Source organism: Bos grunniens, chromosome 28 (genome assembly GCF_055505025.1).
Source record: "Bos grunniens cultivar Pamir isolate PY7600 chromosome 28, Bosgru_T2T1.0, whole genome shotgun sequence".
Lineage (NCBI taxonomy): Eukaryota > Metazoa > Chordata > Mammalia > Artiodactyla > Bovidae > Bos > Bos grunniens.
This window is the reverse complement of record NC_141192.1, coordinates 40,785,770-40,803,362: the sequence shown is the minus strand read 5'-3', so window position 1 is coordinate 40,803,362 and position 17,593 is coordinate 40,785,770. Positions and strand designations below refer to the sequence as shown.

The following is a 17,593-nucleotide window of genomic DNA, read 5'->3' as shown; positions in this document are numbered from 1 at the left end:
AAGACGGGGGCCAAGTGCCAACAGAACATGATGGAACAGTCTCTGGGAGGCACTGTGAGAGGGCTGAGGAGGGGCCAAACTTCAGCTGGGAGCGAGACGTGGAGAGAGTAGGTGACACTGGAGCGAGGGCTGAGGAGGGGCCAAACTTCAGCTGGGAGCGAGACGTGGAGAGAGTAGGTGACACTGGAGCGAGGGCTGAGGAGGGGCCAAACTTCAGCTGGGAGCGAGACGTGGAGAGAGTAGGTGACACTGGAGCGAGGGCTGAGGAGGGGGCCAAACTTCAGCTGGGAGCGAGACGTGGAGAGAGTAGGTGACACTGGAGCGAGGGCTGAGGAGGGGGCCAAACTTCAGCTGGGAGCGAGACGTGGAGAGAGTAGGTGACACTGGAGCGGCTGGAACACAGCAAGGGTGTGCGGAGTCAGGGGAGCTCTGTCCCCTCCCTCATTTTGTCAGGAAAATTTGTACACGTGTATCCAACACCCATGCAGGCCTTCTCCTCCCCCCCATCCCAGCCCCAGGGTGAGTGAGGAAGAATTTAGGACTTGGATGCCTCTGCAAACCTCATGGAAAATCCCAAACAAACCCCACAACACCAACACCACTGCTCACAGAGAACTCCATCAAGCCCTAAACACTCGCTTCTGAGTCTAGACTTCAGGAGACTGGCATACGTGCTAAGTCACTTCAGTCGTATCTGACTCTTTTCAACCCAATGGACCATAGCCTAGCAAGCTTCTCTGTCCATAGGATTCTCCAGGCAAAAAAAAAAACTGGAGTGGGTTGCCATTTCCTCTCCAGGGGTCAAACCTGAGTCTCTTAGGTCTCCCGCATTGGCAAGCAGGTTCTTTACCACTAGCGCCATCTGGGAAGCCCTCAGGAGGGCAGGGACCAGGTCTGGTTCATGACAGCATAGGCAGTACTAAGCACCGTATTTTTCACTTTAGAAGCACCTGGTAAGTATTTTCCAGAAAGAGAAGAAAGAAGGGAAGAGGAGTAGGAGGGGTAAAGAAGAGAAGAAGCAGGAAAGAGGAAAGGAAAAAGTTACTGGCTTGAGCGCCAGGGAGAGTAAGAACAGGGGTAGGTGTGTGCCTAGGGAAAACACTGGGCATTTTCAAATGGAATTCCCACAGGACAGGCTAAGCCACAGGAAATCACCAACACGGCAACCTGAAAAGGCTGCACATGATTCTACCTAGTATCTGCTCCTCCCCAGTGGGCTTGCCTACTCTACATCTATGTCTTTCATCAGTGGCTTATTTGGGGACCACACCAGCCATTCCCGTCTCTCTGAGCCCCATCAGTCAGCTGCCACATGGAAGACCCACCGGTACCCCTAACTCTACTTAGAAAAGAGCTCACACCCTTCCCACAAGCCCTTGCTCCATCCCTGCTCACAACCTGGGTATCAGCCTACTGTCCCTCACATGCCTGCCCGCACCACCGACACTAGGCTCGCAGGCGCTGTCTGCCCAGCACCCCACCTTCTACCACCAAAAGGGGCCCCTGCCCCTGGGCCACTCAGGGAACAAGCTCTCCCCTTCACCTCAGTGGCTAGATCAGGGTGGAGAACCAAAGCAAGCTGTCTACATGTTTTCTGGGATAATGCAGAGATCTTGGGACATGGAAGTCAGTTTCCACTGAGGAAGCTAAGCCAGGAGGATGTGAGTTGCTGGCCGCCATCCTGCTGATCCCATGGAAAGCACTCAAGACCCGGCAAAACAGAGGAGGGGAGTCAAGATACAACAGAGAGAGAGTTTCCAGGCCAATGCTGGACCCCTGGATCCAGCAGCATCTAAAGTATGCTGCTCCCAAACCATCCCAATCACTTGAGTACAACCTTTCCTTTTCTGCCTAAGATGGTATAAATTGGGTTTCTGTCATTCATAACCAATAGTCCAGATGAGTGTACCTGCTCACAACTGCACCATGCATAACTTCAACCTCAAAATAACCTTCAAATAATTATATAAGGTGGACCCAAGCACCTTTGATCTGACAGTCATAGCCTGCAGTAAATGACCTTTCCCAAACAAATATGTCCTGAGGTCTCTTGTTTCTGCCCCTTTTATCAAACTGTTCCCATCACCCAAACTACCAGCAGCCTTCACTCTCATAGAACTTCTTCAGACATCTCTAGGGGGGAAAGTTTCCAAGAAAACTTTCTAGACAATGCTTCCTCTCTATGCCCCCAGAAGATCATTACTTGTAGCTTCTGCTTTTGCTCTTAACATTTTTCAGTCTGTCTCATATGTGATTTATTTACAAAAAAGTCAATTTAATGAGCAGAAGCCTTAGGCACAGCAGGTAATCAATGAACAGTTGGTGAAATGAATACTCAAAAGTGGATAAGCTTACATTTGCTGAGGATGATGGTACAATTAATTCAAAGTCTGTATCCCTTGCCATACATTTATTACATTAATTTTTCTGTAATGTTGAAGAAAAAATTACCATGACTATTAGAATGGCCTTGATATGGTGGAGGAAATACTCTGGGATCTTTCAATATTTCTCACAAATAAGATAAATAACGAAGATGCCTGGGAGCCAATATATCTCCTGCTAATTAAAGCTAAAAAGCTTGAACTGCTCCAGCACCACAAAGTCCAAACTCTCAGCCAAGGCAACCAAGCCACCAACAATCTCTCCAGCCAGCCTTCCAGGTCCCTGCACTTCCACCCTTGCTCATACACCCAGAGAATTGTTTTCCGATTCCTTAGGTAGAGGGTGGAGCAGCGGAAAGTCCTGACACTTTTCGGTGAACACTGCTCTCCTTTACCCAGTGTGTAAAACATAATGAATAATAAGATAATATTAACATGGGAACCAGCAACAATTTTACTATCAGAAAGACGTACATGATGAATTCATGTGCATCCCCATAAGGATACCTATTCAGGAAAACAGGACACTGAACTCGGTATGTTCAACTGAAACAGATTCTTGTTCCATCACTGGCTAGTATGCAGTATCATCTGCATGAAGACAAGCAAGACATTACAAATAAGAAAACATCATTTCTTAAGGTGGTGTTTTATGTTCATTATCTTTTTGTTAAACTTAATTTTACAGAAGTATAATGTACAGTGTTGTTTAATTTCTGCAGGATAGCAAAGTGATTCAGTTGTAAATATATATAAATTTTCATATTCTTTTCCATTATTGTTTATCACAGGATACTGAATATAGTTCCCTGTGCTATACAGCAGGATCTTGTTTATACATCCTATACATAGTAGTTTGCATATGCTAATCCCTAACTCCAAATCCATCCCTTCCCCATCACCAACCACAGTCTATTCTCTATATCTGTGAGTCTATTTTTGTTTTGTAGATACATTTATTTCTAACATAACTTAGATTGCACTTATAGATAACTTAGATATACTTTATATCATAAGGTATTAGGCTGTCTAGCTTATTTTGCTTAGTATGATAATCTCTAGGTCCGTTCATGTTGCTGAAAATGGCATTATTTCATTGTTTTTTATGGCTGAGTAATATTCTCTGCAGATGGTGATTGCAGCCATGAAATTAAAAGACACTTACTCCTTGGAAGGAAAGTTATGATCAACCTAGATAGCATATTGAAAAGCAGAGACATTACTTTGCCAACAAAGGTCCGTCTAGTCAAGGCTATGGTTTTTCCAGTAGTCATGTATGGATGTGAGAGTTGGACTGTGAAGAAAGCTGAGCACTAAAGAATTGATGCTTTTGAACTGTGGTGTTGGAGAAGACTCTTGAGAGTCCCTTGGACTGCAAGGAGATCCAACCAGTCCATCCTAAAGGAGATCAGCCCTGAGTGTTCATTGGAAGGACTGATGTTGAAGCTGAAACTCCAATACTTTGGCCACCTCATGCCAAGAGTTGACTCACTGGAAAAGACCCTGATGCTGGGAGGGATTGGGGGCAGGAGGAGAAGGGGACGACAGAGGATGAGATGGCGGGATGGCATCACCAATTCGATGGACATGAGTTTGAGTGAACTCCGGGAGTTGGTGATGGACAGGGAGGCCTGGCGTGCTGTGATTCATGGGGTCGCAAAGAGTCCGACATGACTGAGAGACTGAACTGAACTGAACTGAATATTCTCTTGTGTATACACATATATACATACATACATATCACATCTTTTTTTAAGATTTTTTTTTAACACGGACTACTTTTAAAGTCTTTACTGAGTCTGTTACAGTACTGCTTCTGTTTTATGTTTCACTTGGGCCTCAAGATTTGTGGGGTCTTAGCTCCCTGTCCAGGGATCAAACCTGCACCCCCTGCACTGGAAGGCACAGTCTTAACTCTGGACCTCCAGAAAGCCCTTACCACATCTCCATACATCTGTTGATGAACATTCAGGTTGCTTCCCTGTCTTGCTATTGTGAATAGTGCTGCTATGAATTATGTTAGTTATTTTAGGAGTTAAAGATTGATCCAATTTTAGGAGCACCCATTACCAAATGAAGCCTACTCACAGTCCCGTGACTTCCCACACTCTCTACAGGCAGAACACAGTTCTCATTAATGATGTTAGGATGTGATTTTAAGACTGAGGGATCCTCTATTATGAACACTTGGTGTCTTGGTAAAGCACACTCTTGTGTGCTCCGTTGTGTCCAGCTCAGTGAGCCCCCATCGACTGTAGCCCGCCAGGCTCCTCCGTCCATGGAATTCTCCAAGCAAGAATACTGGAGTGGGCTGCCATTTCCTTCTCCAGGAGATCTTCCTAACCCAGGGATCAAACCTACGTCTCCTGCATCTCCTGCACTGGCAGGCAGGTTCTCTACCACTGCACCACCTGCGAAGCCAGGAGGAAAGGATTAAACAAATCTGTACAATTCAAGTACATCCTCTATTTTTGAAAACAGATACAGTTAGCAAGCATTAATAAGCTAAGAAAGTCTACATTCAAACAAAAGACTACAGGCATCCATAAAAGATAAAAATGTCCCAAATGGTAACTTTGCTAGGAGTGTTGTCTCTATTCTCCTACATTGAAAGGGACAGAACCCATTCTCAGATAAATTTCTTGAATCACATTTAAATTGTTACTAACACAATACACAAGATGGAAATCTATGATGAGCTGGGCAAGCCAGACAGAAGGAAAATGAGGGAGGGAAAATAAATTGGTATGGATGTATCTGTTACAGGTTTGGCCACATCTAGGGCAGAAGAAATAAATCTGTCAGTGCTAAGTTACATAATAACTATGCTGTCATGTTTGGGAGAGAAAAGGAAGGTATTATAGCTGATATGTATCAAATATTTACTAAGTGATAAGGATGTATTTCCTTAAAGCCCCATTACTTCAAATTGTCCAGATTTTAAACAATTATGTATCTATTCAACCAAGATACAGATCTTTATTTTATATACATAAAAACAGAAAATGCAAAGCTAACTCCTGTAACTGATACACAATTTCGAGAAAAACATCCAATGAAACCACTTGAAATGTAACAAAAGCGACTACCCTCTAACCATCCACTTAGTTTATCCCCTGGTTTCAAGAAAACCTAACATCTATCAGTTTTCTCAGTCCAATATATCAGATATTTAGGTGACAGTTCTAGAACAGTCAGCAAACTGTGCTTGTCTAGAGGCTAATGCTTATTTTCTAGCTAAGTCTCTATTTTCTCCAATAAAGGAGTTATTTTACAAGCGTATCTAGGGAAGTCATCATGATATTATATATCATCACAGAACAATATAGGCTTTATTATACAAGCAGAGATGAAGAGGTACAGTTTCTAAGTTAAGTGGGATGGGGGCTGGGGAGAGACAGGCCAAAGGTTGAGAATTTTGCATAAATGGAAACTGGTCAAGGAGGAATAATCTTTTTTCTCTAATATCCCTTCTCCTCCTCTCCCTTCTGTACTATTTCTCTCACCTCCAAAATGTCTTTCTACTCCAAAGGAGCCAACAACTTGATACCTGAGACCCTGTGCACAAACAAAAGAGTAAATAACTACAACAATGAAACAATACAAAGAGACAAGCAGGAAGAAACTGTCCTCAGAGACTCATTCTCTACAACAAGGTTCCCTTCATCCCAATAACCAAATGAGGGAAAAAAGCACAGACAAAGGGGTGCTGGTACTGAACATGCAAATCTTAGGGCTTGCAGTGGAACACAAAGATGTGAGGTTTGGTCATACATAGCTATTGACTTGTACACACTTCACATAGGTCCGCTGAACTGAATGAAACATTTTATGGGATCAAAGGAAGAAAAATGTGGTAAGCAAGACTGAAAAAGGTAGTACCTCTAATCTATAAAAATAATAATAGTAATAAAGAGAAAACTACATAGGGAATAGAGTTGGAATGACATTTCAAAACAAAAGAACAACCCAAAATGAAGATAATATTTACTGAGCTTGGCTTCATCAGCTAATTCAGAAAAATTTCACATGAAAGAAAAACACAAGAGTTGATTCCTCCTGAAAACCTTGTCTGTTTGCTTAGGACAATGAGGAGACAGGACAGTGGGGATGGATGCAGTTCTGTCCACACTGTCCTCTGCTACTTTCTCCATCACTTGGGTCCTGTCTTTATCACAGTGAAATCAACCAAAAAGACAGTCATAACACAGCATGTCTCTAGGTTTCTCTTGTACACATCTTCAGGAGCAGATGTCCCATAAGGTACTCATTCATATTTCATTGGATATTTTAATTTTATCTAGACAACTGCATCACCTCATGATGCCTCTCTGACTGGGGATTCCTAATAGGAAGAGCAGACGGAAATGGGGCCTTATCTCAACAGGCTCTAAAAGACTCACTCCAACCTGAGCATTCCTGGTTCACAGGAAGAGCACCCCAAATCATCACACAAAATCAGAAAACTGGAGAGAAAAATAAAATGGAGCAAAATACCAACTCACTAATAACCAGCTATCCTGGATAATTTAAATTTATTTGTTTATATATACATACATACATTGGGCTTCCCAAGTGATTCAGAGGTAAAGAATCCACCTGCCAATGCATGAGACACAGGTTCAATCCCTGTGTTGGGAAGATCCCTTGGAGAAGGAAATGGCAACCCATTCCAAGAATGCCTGGAAAATCCCATGCACAGAGGAGTCTGGCAGGCTACAGTCCAGGGGGTCCTAAAGATTCAAACATGACTTAGCGACTAAACAACAACATACATATATACATATGCATACATATATGTGTGTTTATGTATATAATCACACACAAGGCTTCTCAGGTGGCTCACTGGGTAAAGAACCTGTTTGCCAATGCAGGAGACATGTTCAGTCCGTGTCAGGAAGATCCCCTGGAGGAGGGCATGGCTACCCACTCCAGCATTCTTGCCTGGAGAATCCCACAGACAGAGGAGCCTGGCAGGCTACAGTCCACCGGGTCACAAAGAGTTAGACACGACTGGAGTGACTTAGCGGGCTTCCCTGGTAGCTCAGATGGTAAAGCGTCTGCCTACAATGTGGGAGACCTGGGTTCAATCCCTGGGTTGGGAAGATCCCCTAGAGAAGGAAATGGCAACCCACTCCAGTATTCACGCCTGGAAAATCCCATGGACCAAGGAGCCTGGTGGACTACAGTCCATGGGGTTGCGAAGAGTTGGACACGACTGAGCGACTTCACTTCACTTCGCTTCATGCAGCGACTTAGCACACATGCATGCATACACACATAACCTTCCAAAGGCAGTAATTCTAACCCACGTGAGTATAAATTAGTCCTCACTATCACCAAGATAAACTTCCTTAAAGGGAGAACAAAGAAAAGCATTGACAGACACAACAAGGCATTCTTCTGGGCAGGGAAATCCCTCTCTTCTGGAAACACCCAGGAACAACAAACTTCTGATACCTCACACATAGAAAACAAAGGAAACTGCCAAACCACCTAGCCACAGAGCAAGAACACCAGGAACACAGGCGTGAAGGGCACTGCCACACAGCAAAACCGACTTCACGAGCAACCTGACCCAGCCTTTACGCTGGGGTGCATCCCCCAATCGGGAAAAACCACTGTCAGCTCTTTTAGGTAAAATCGAACAGGGCTGCAGTTATCACTGCTGAGGTGGGTCTGCACAGCTGGGATGGGGACCTCCATGGAGCAGGAGACAGACCGCAAAGGCCAGAGGACGAAGTAAGATTATGGTATCACAGCAGAGCCTGGGATGGGAAGGGCGTGCAACTAATATTTCTCAACTTTTTTGTTACCTATAAAATATACAAGTAAAAGATGTACTTTGATAGGGCTTCCCAGGTGGTGCTAGTGGTAAAGAACCTGCCTGCCAAGGCAGGACATGTAAGAGACATGGGTTCAATACCTGAGTTGGGAAGATGACCTGGAGAAGGGAACAGCTACCCACTCTAGAATTCTTGCCTGGAGAATCCCATGGACAGATGAGATTGGTGGGCTACAGTTCTTAGGGTTGCAAAGAGTTGGACACGACTGAAGCAACTTAGCATGTATGTGCATACTTTAATAAACTTGATTTAAAAAAAAACACTGAATTTATGATCCCATTCAATTTCAGTTCAGTCACTCAGTCATGTCCGACTCTTTGCGACCCCATGGACCACAGCACGCAAGGCCTCCCTGTCCATCACCAACTCCCGGAGTTTACTCAAACTCATGTCCATTGAGTCAGTGATGCAATCCAGCCATCTCATACTCTGTCATCCCCTTCTCTTCCTGCCCTCAATCCCTCCCAGCATCAGGGTCTTTTTCAATGAGTCAGCTCTTCGCATCAGGTAGCCAGAGTACTGCAGTTTCAGCTTCAACATCAGTCCTTCCAGTGAACACTCAGGGCTGATCTCCTTCAAAATGGACTGGTTGGATTTCCTTGCAGTCCAAGGGACTCTCAAGAGTCTTCTCCAAGACCACAGTTTAAAAGCATCAATTCTTCGGTGCTCAGCTTTCTTTATAGTCCAACTCTCACATCCATACATGACTACTGAAAAAACCATAGCCTTGACTACACGGACCTTTATTGGCAAAGTAACATCTCTGCTGTTTAATATGCTGTCTAGGTTGGTCATAACTTTGCTTCCAAGGAGTAAGTGTCTTTTAATGTCATGGCTGCAGTCACCATCTGCAGTGATTTTGGAGCCCAGAAAATAAAGTCAGCTACTATTCACTCTTAGTCTAATTATCAAAGGACTACCTATATTTCTTGCATAACATACCAGGCACTGACTTAGATATTCAGGGTGCATGAAGTGATGTCCGCAACAAAAGCCCCATTTTCCAGCAATCTGCACGCCTCGCCTGCCCCTACACCACCCAGCACACTGTATGTGATCCATCTCATTTCTGGAATCCTCAATTAGGACAAGCCAGGTCTAGCTCCTGCTGCCTTTGGCAATTTCCCCAAAGGTCTTAAAGCAACAACCCTCAAAAGTGTAAACTATGGCCCTGCTCGGAGAAGGCAATGGCACCCCACTCCAGTACTCTTGCCTGGAAAATCCCATGGATGGAGGAGCCTGGAAGGCTGCAGTCCATGGGGTTGCTAAGAGTCGGGCACGACAGAGCGACTTCACTTTCACTTTTCACTTTCATGCATTGGAGAAGGAAATGGCAACCCACTCCAGTGTTCTTGCCTGGAGAATCCCAGGGACGGGGGAGCCTGGTGGGCTGCCGTCTATGGGGTCGCACAGAGTCGGACACGACTGAAGCGACTTAGCAGCAGCAGCATGGCCCTGCTGGCATCCTAAAGGCTGGTCCAAGAGATCTGTGAGGTCAAAATACTTTCATGATGACCCTCAGACACTATTTGCCTGTTTGGCTGCATCCACAGTACAGAAGTAACCGTATGTAAAACTGCCGGCATGTTAGCACAAGGCAGTGGTCCAAACTGTACCAGTAACTGTGCTGCACAGCGGCAGCTAAAATGATCAGGTAAAAGGAGGGTCTTCTTGATAAAGAAGAAAAATAATTTTATCAAAGCTCAGTCCTGGAGTGCAAGCTTTTCAACATTCTGTGCATGAAAGGGCAGCACACAGCAAAAGCTACATGCCACAGGCAGCAGGGGTTTCCAGGAAAAACACCTGGGAGACCACGCGGAGGGGCAAATGAGCCACTTTTTCATGAAACATCCACTTTTACTTGAAGGCATGATATACAAACCGGGGTGATTCAGACATGGCTCTTTGGAAGACATTTTATAGAAAAGAAACGAAGCCAGGGGGACTTCCCTGGTGGTCCAGTGGTTAAGACTCCTTGCTGCCAATGCATGGGGCACAGGTTTGATCCCTGGTCTGGGAACTAAGATCCCACATTCCGTGTGTACAGCCAAAAGGTAAAAAAACATGGAGGTAGAGGAAGCACCAGCTGGAATAAAGATTGCCGGGAGCAATATCAATAACCTCAGATATGCAGATGACATCACCCTTATGGCAGAAAGTGAAGAGGAACTAAAAAACCTCTTGATGAAAGTGAAAGAGGAGAGTGAAAAAGTTGGCTTAAAGCTCAACATTCAAAAAACGAAGATCATGGCATCTGGTCCCATCACTTCACGGCAAATAGATGGGGAAACAGTGGAAACAGTAGCTGACTTTATCTTTCTGGGCTCCAAAATCACTGCAGATGGTGATTGCAGCCATTAAATTAAAAGACGCTTACTCCTTGGAAGCAAAGCTATGACCAACCTAGACAGCATATTAAAAAACAGAGACATTACTTTGCCAACAAAGGTCCGTCTAGTTAAGGCTATGGTTTTTCCAGTGGTCATGTATGGATGTGACAGCTGGACTACAAAGAAAGCTGAGCACCGAAGAATTGATGCTTTTGAACTGTGGTGTTGGAGAAGACTCTTGAGAGTCCCTTGGGCTGCAAGCAGATCCAACCAGTCCATTCTGAAGGAGATCAGTCCTGGGTGTTCATTGGAAGGACTGATGTTGAAGCTGAAACTCCAATCCTTCGGCCACCTCATGCGAAGAGCTGACTCATTGGAAAAGACCCTGATGCTGGGAGGGATTGAGGGCAGGAGGAGAAGGGGATGACAGAGGATGAGACGGTTGGATGGCATCACCAACTCGATGGACATGGGTTTGGGTGGACTCCGGGAGTTGGTGATGGACAGGGAGGCCTGGCGTGCTGTGGATCATGGGGTCATAAAGAGTCGGACACAACTGAAAAACTGAACTGAACTGAACTGACAACTTCCCTATATATATTTTCTCACTGGTGAGATAACTTTTGCAAAATGATATTTTTGCAAATTTATGAAAAATTATATATATCAACATTTGGGAGATTTTCCAAATGACCAACGCATGATATTCACAATCATATATGGAATAGGGTTTTAAAAGTTCATAGATCAGGTTTCAAAATTTATATCTCAACCAACCTTTAAGAAAGTATCACTCGTTTAGCACAGCATTAAAGAATCCACATTACTCTAAAAAGGTATTAAAACACTCCCCCTGTGCATCTACATTATCGTGTGGGGCTGGATTTTCTTCATACATGAAAACCAAAACAATCATTATATCAGAATGAATGTAGGTATAAGATGAGATAATGCAGCTGTCTTCCGTTAAGCCAGATATTAGCAATGTTTGCAAAAAATTATAAAGCACTCTTCTCAACCAGGTTTCTTTCGTTTCAGAAAATGGTTACTTCTCATAAAACTGGTATTTACGTTAACAAGCAGTTGGTTTGTTATTTTTTAAATTTAATAATGACCTTTTAAATTTTTTCTTGGATTTTATTCCTAACAGAATAAATATCAAAAGATATTTGTTACATACATAAAAGCTCCTTAAAGCTCTCAATAATTTTTAAGAGTATAAAAAGATTCTAAGACTAAAACATTTTAAAAAGAACTTTTAAGACTTCCCTGGCAGCATAGTGGATAAGAATCTACCTGCCAGTGCTAGGGACACGGGTTCTACCCCTGGTCCAGAAAGATTCCTCATGTCTCGAAGCAACTAGGCCTGTGTGTCACAACTACTGAGCCCACCCTCTAGAGCCCAAGAGCCACCTCTACTGAAGCCCACGCGCCCAGAGCCTGAGTTCTGCAGGAAGAGAAGCCCCGGCATTGAGAAGCCCGCGCACTGCAGTGAAGAGGAGCCCCAGTGGCTGCAACTAGAGAAAACCTGCACATAGCAAAGAAGACCCAGTGCCACCAAAAATAAATGATTCTTTAAATTTTCTTAAAAAAAAAAAGTAACTTTTAGATGGCAACTCACACAAGAAAACAAATTTGAGAAAAAAATTTACTTGCTTTCTTTAAAACAAATAAACTAACATTTCTTAATCAGAGGACAATGCAAAAACGGCAGTTTCACTTTACTCATTTACCCAAATATGCACTTCTTGAGGCTTCTCTTTCAGTTCAGTTCAGTCGCTCAGTCATGTCCGACTCTTTGCAACCCCATGAATCGCAGCACCCCAGGCCTCCCTGTCCATCACCATCTCCCAGAGTTCACTCAGACTCACATCCATCGAGTCAGTGATGCCATCCAGCCATCTCATCCTCTGTCGTCCCCTTCTCCTCCTGCCCCCAATCCCTCCCAGCATCAGAGTCTTTTCCAATGAGTCAACTCTTCACATGAAGTGGCCAAAGTACTGGAGTTTCAGCTTTAGCATCATTTCTTCCAAAGAAATCCCAGGGCTGATCTCCTTCAGAATGGACTGGTTGGATCTCCTTGCAGTCCAAGCTTCTCTTTAGGGACAGACAAATAGTTAAAGTATTTTAACATTTCGGTCTCCAGTAACCTCATACAAATTTCCCAAATGACTAGTCTTGTCTGACAATACAGTACACTGTATGTAAATTGACCCAATTAGCTCACTGACACTTGTACATTCTCCTAAATTCACCAGCATTCACTGCACTGTCTTTTGCCACCACTGGCTGAGAGACTTCTTGATGAATTATTGATTTTCTGCCAATTAATTACCATAGTAAGATTCAGTTAGTCTAATCTCTGTAGAAAAAAATTTTTTTCCAGTCCCATGGTCCTTGTATCCTTTAGCGTCTGTTGAAGAATCAAAATAACTGGAAACCTAAGGATGAGATAGATACTGACTCCTAAAAATACCGTTGATATAACTAACAAATAACTCAGTTATCAGACACTTAACTGGGCAAAGAATCTATTTTCCACTGGATTTCAGACTTGGCTGTTTTTCACTGTTTTCTCAGTTCTCTGACAATTCAACAACATCACTATGGGATCTTAGAATGAATCCGCTGTACTAAACTCAGCCCAAGACTACAAGCATATTCCTATATTTTCACTGGTAAAAGTGGAATGCTTTAAGTCCATGAAGATTAACAGAGAACATTCATTATCTTAGGAAAGCATGGCTTCCCTGGTGGCTCAATGGTAAAGAATCCTCCTGCCAGTGTAGGAGATTCGGGTTCGATCCCTGGTGGGGGGATCAGGAAGATACTCTGGAGAAGGAAATGGCAACCCACTCCAGTATTCTTGCCTAGAGAATCCCACGGACAGAGGAGTCTAATGAGCTCCAGTCCATGGGGTCACAAAGAGTCGGACACGACTGAGCGACTGAACACACACACACACACAGGAAAGCATTCTTGAAATACTTGCACAGCTAAGTGGACATTCTTGCAGCAGCTCAAGACTCACTACTTTAGGATTGAGCACCTCAAGCAATACAGTAAGGTCATCACTGCACAGGCAGAGGCTTCCTCTGCAGGTCTCTAAAGCCCACGTGAAAGCATCTGCAATCCAGGGATGCCAGCCCCGTGCATGCCTGGGATATCACCTCTCCATCCCCTCACGCCAAGGAAATAAGGTCCCCCGACACCTTATGGGACCACACAGTGGGACACGACGCTGTCCTCATGGCCTGACACTCGCCCACCCCCATCTCAGGGGTTCCATCAGGCCTGCTACTCACAGCCCCAACAATTTATCTCAAGAATGCCCATCGTGGCTCTTTTTGAGTTCTCTAAAATGTGGCTGTCACCAGTTTGAGCAGTGAGATTCCATAAGGCTCGATTTACTTTTGTGCCCAAGAGGAGGGTGGAGAGTGTAAATGATTTAAGCCACAGTTCAAAACCTAAAGAAAGAGAAAGAAGAAGGAAAAGAAACACAACTCAGCGAAAGCATCAGTATCAACGAAACTGCTGGAGGAAGAGGGACATTTTGAGTTCATACACATCCCTTTCTAGAAAGAGGAAGGTATAGAGAAAAAACACAATGGATTTGATGTCAGATGCTAATTCAGAGCCCAGCCCTACCAACTTCCTGAAAAGGAGCCTGGCTCCCCGAAGCTGGCAGGGTTGGGCCCAGGTCACAGAAGTTGTCACACACAAGGTCATGGCTGCCTTCCCTCCTACACGTGCACCATCACAAAAGAGGAAAAACTCTCTTCCAAATAACAGCATACCAAAATCACAGTATCAAACAGCAAATTCATTACCAGGCACTAGAGGAAGCAGAGTAGAGAGAGAAGTAACCCCTGAAAGAGAGAACTGAAATGCATCATTTAAACCACAACAATACAAACAGGAACAGCTGTGCTGTTGTGTCCTCAATATAGTTCACAAACAAGAGGTACTAACCCTTAAACAAGCCGAAAGTCTACTTAAAGGCAAAGCCGGTGAGTCAGAACATGGTACTTAAAGGACTGGGGTTGTTTTCAGAGCTGGTGGCAGAGTGGTCTCCATCTCTCCTGGACGTGCTGGCCCCTCCGGTGTCCTGTGTGAAGGTTTCAGCCCAAACGGGAAGGATGAGAAAACAGCCAAGGGTTATTTGAAGGGAAAGACTTAGTAAAACAAAAATGAGTAACTCTGCCTATTACAAAAATATTACACACGTGATTCTCTGCTTCCCTGACCAAACTGGAAAATAATTCAACTGTTTACATTTCAGGGAGGTGGTTTAAAAAAAAAGGAAAAAAGAAGAGCTGAAATTTTCCATGCTGGTCAGCATGGGGCTGGAATCAGTCCTAAGCAAGGGGACAAGTTGGCCTTGAGCTGCCTGTCACCTCTTTCTCTACCCCAAGTCTGCCCAGGCACAGGGGACCGGGGGACGGGTGGGGGCCAGGGGCTCCCACTGGCCCAGACAGGACAGCAAGGCGTGCAGGGACCTGCCACAAAGGCGCTCCCAGCGCACAAGGCTGTGGCTGCCTCCAGCTGGGTCTCTAGACAGACACCAGCTTAACCTTTAACCTGGCCCTGCCTGGCTGTCTAGCACCTCTGCCTTTTGGCCTTAAGCCGTCTCAGTGCAGTTTATCCACTGGCGTGGCTCTCTCTCAGCCTTCAAGTCTCCCCAGTGAGGCCACAACAGGACTGAGTCTAAGAAAATCAAAAAGGGATGGTCCCTGATAGACATGAGATGAGCAAATGCTTCAGGATCCTTGCACCAAGACTCCAAGCTGACCAGGAAGTCAGTGACGGAGGTGATTTCTATTTAAACAACCGATGGGCCTGGGCTACAAATCTAAATGATCCTTACTCCAGAGGATCCAAAGTCACATGAGAATTTCATTTCTAGAATATATTAAGTGAGACTCTTCTTTGAGAAAATAAACACAGTTGAAATGGTAACAGCTGTCTCCAAGCCCCGCCTTCCATGGGTGCTTCTGGAAGAGGGACATCCTCCTAATTCAGTGGACTAATCAGTGCTGGAAAGTGGCCACCAGAATTGGGGGGAAAAGATGACGTGATTATCTATTTCCACTAACTTACTACAAATAAACCAGCAGAGAAAGAGAAGGAAAAGAAGGAAAATTATCAATTCTTAGACACAGACGTGCACACACACTCTTCGAGGCTGTCTGATAGCAAGAGAATATTTAGCACAGACATTTGCAGACACTTACTGTCTGAATTAAAATGGGAAGCTGCAGAGATGGAAGTCGGTGAATAATTAGCAGTGAAGACAATCTGACTCTGCTCTCTGCCAGATACAATTACTTTCGCTCCATCTCGGGGAGGTAAACGCATCTCAACGGGTAAAGCTGAATGGGACCACCTGCCACTTGTTTTCCAAAACAACTGTGGGCCACCTAAAATGCTCACGTCTAAAAAGTAAGTCATATTCTATTATAAATCGAGACTGCTGACCTGAAATCAAAATAGCCTTTGGTTTATATGTGAAAGTAAAACAAAAGCTGGTTCAGCAAGCTGTCTCGGCACTTCTGGCCCTATGGCATCAGAAGACTAAGAAAAACTCTGAATCATCAAAGAAAGGAATGTTTATTGTTGACCGAAAGCTTGGTCAATTGATAAGTCTTCTAGAATTTAGGGAAAAAATGTTATTTTTCAGAACCTTTCCAACTATTCCTTAAAGAACCTTAGGAAACTAGCAACAACTAATTTCTGATATAAAATAAAAATGAGCACTAATATTTCAAACTTGAGTTTATCCTTTCCATATGTTCTGAGCAAAAGAAGGGAAAAAAAAAAAAACTGAAATGAAAATGCCTCTCTCCTTAAATCATGTATTTCAGACTTCTCTGTTGTTTTACAACTAGAAAAACAGAAGAGAAGACAAAGACAGTTACTAATAAAATAAGTTTCTTGTAATTTTTTTAAGATTTTTTTTTTTTTAATGTGGACCATTTTTAAATTGAACGTGTTGTAATATTGTCTCTGTTTTATGTTTTGGATTTTTGGCTATGAGGCATGTGGATCTTAGCTCCCTGACCAGGGATCGAACCTACATCTCTGCTTCAGAAGGCAAAGTTTTAACCACTGGACCAGGGGGAAAGACCCAAGTCCTTTTAATTCTATTATTAATTTAATTCTATTAATGCCAAGAGACTTTCAGTTTCTTGAAGACTTCAGACTTTCAGGATAGTGGCCCAATCCTAGGCCTGAACTTACACAGGTAAATCTAAATTGACTTCAGAAAATCAGACACCAGTTCCAAAATGACTCTGAAGACGTGTCTTCTCTGGGGCTACTTAGATGATCACATTTCATCTCACACACTCATAACAAATACAAAAGCACCTTGTTTAAGAAAAACAAGGTGATGGCTTTCTAAAAAGTTGAAAATCAAACACTCCACTCTCTCATTAAGATGTCTGTAAAATGCCACGCTGAATTATCTGGTCAAACTCCCATATGACAGTCAAGAAATGCACGTTTGCTTAATGGCAGCACTAATGATGGCTGAGTACACCGGGTCCTTGCTGTGGCCTGAGCCAGGCAGGCTATGCATTCAGCCTATGGCTAAAACGTCAGCCCTCCTTTTGAGATATTCTGAGCATCAGCAGGACGTTAACTAGGGGTGTTCTTTTCAAGGTCTGACCCACAGACTACATTATAGTTTTTAAAAAAGTAGCTCTGCAAACTAAGGAATTCTGAAATAACTCTTAGGAAAGATTTACTGTCTCTAGGGTGCTTTTCATAAAGTGATTTCTTATGGTTTCACTAAACTGATCAGACAGCAACGTTCCATACTGTCTATAAAATGTTTCTAGGCATCTTGAAAGTTAGCAGAGTGGCAAGAATTTTCCAACGAGTTGTCAAAATAAAAGGAAAAGATAGAAATTCTCAGCCAAACAGAGAACAACATAAAGATATCTCATTAAAGAAAAAAAAAAAAAAGACTCCTCCCCATGAAATAAGCAATATTCACAGAGCTAGAAGGATGAGCTTTAGAAAACTTGAC

At 43.6% G+C, this 17,593-nt stretch overlaps 1 protein-coding gene across 13 annotated transcripts in view; it reads right to left on the bottom strand.

Moving 5' to 3' along the window:
- The window catches only part of SIPA1L2 (signal induced proliferation associated 1 like 2), a 249,055-nt gene that overhangs the window by 186,584 nt on the left and 44,878 nt on the right, over positions 1 to 17,593 (bottom strand). For 11 of the 13 annotated variants that reach the window (XM_086381083.1, XM_086381091.1, XM_086381090.1 and 8 more), the window contains exon 1: positions 14,533 to 14,668. The exons of the other annotated variants lie outside the window; for them this stretch is intronic. The gene's annotated coding sequence lies outside the window, so the exon portion shown is untranslated. Of the gene's footprint in view, positions 1 to 14,532; positions 14,669 to 17,593 lie in introns of those variants that run through there. 13 annotated transcript variants of the gene reach the window in all.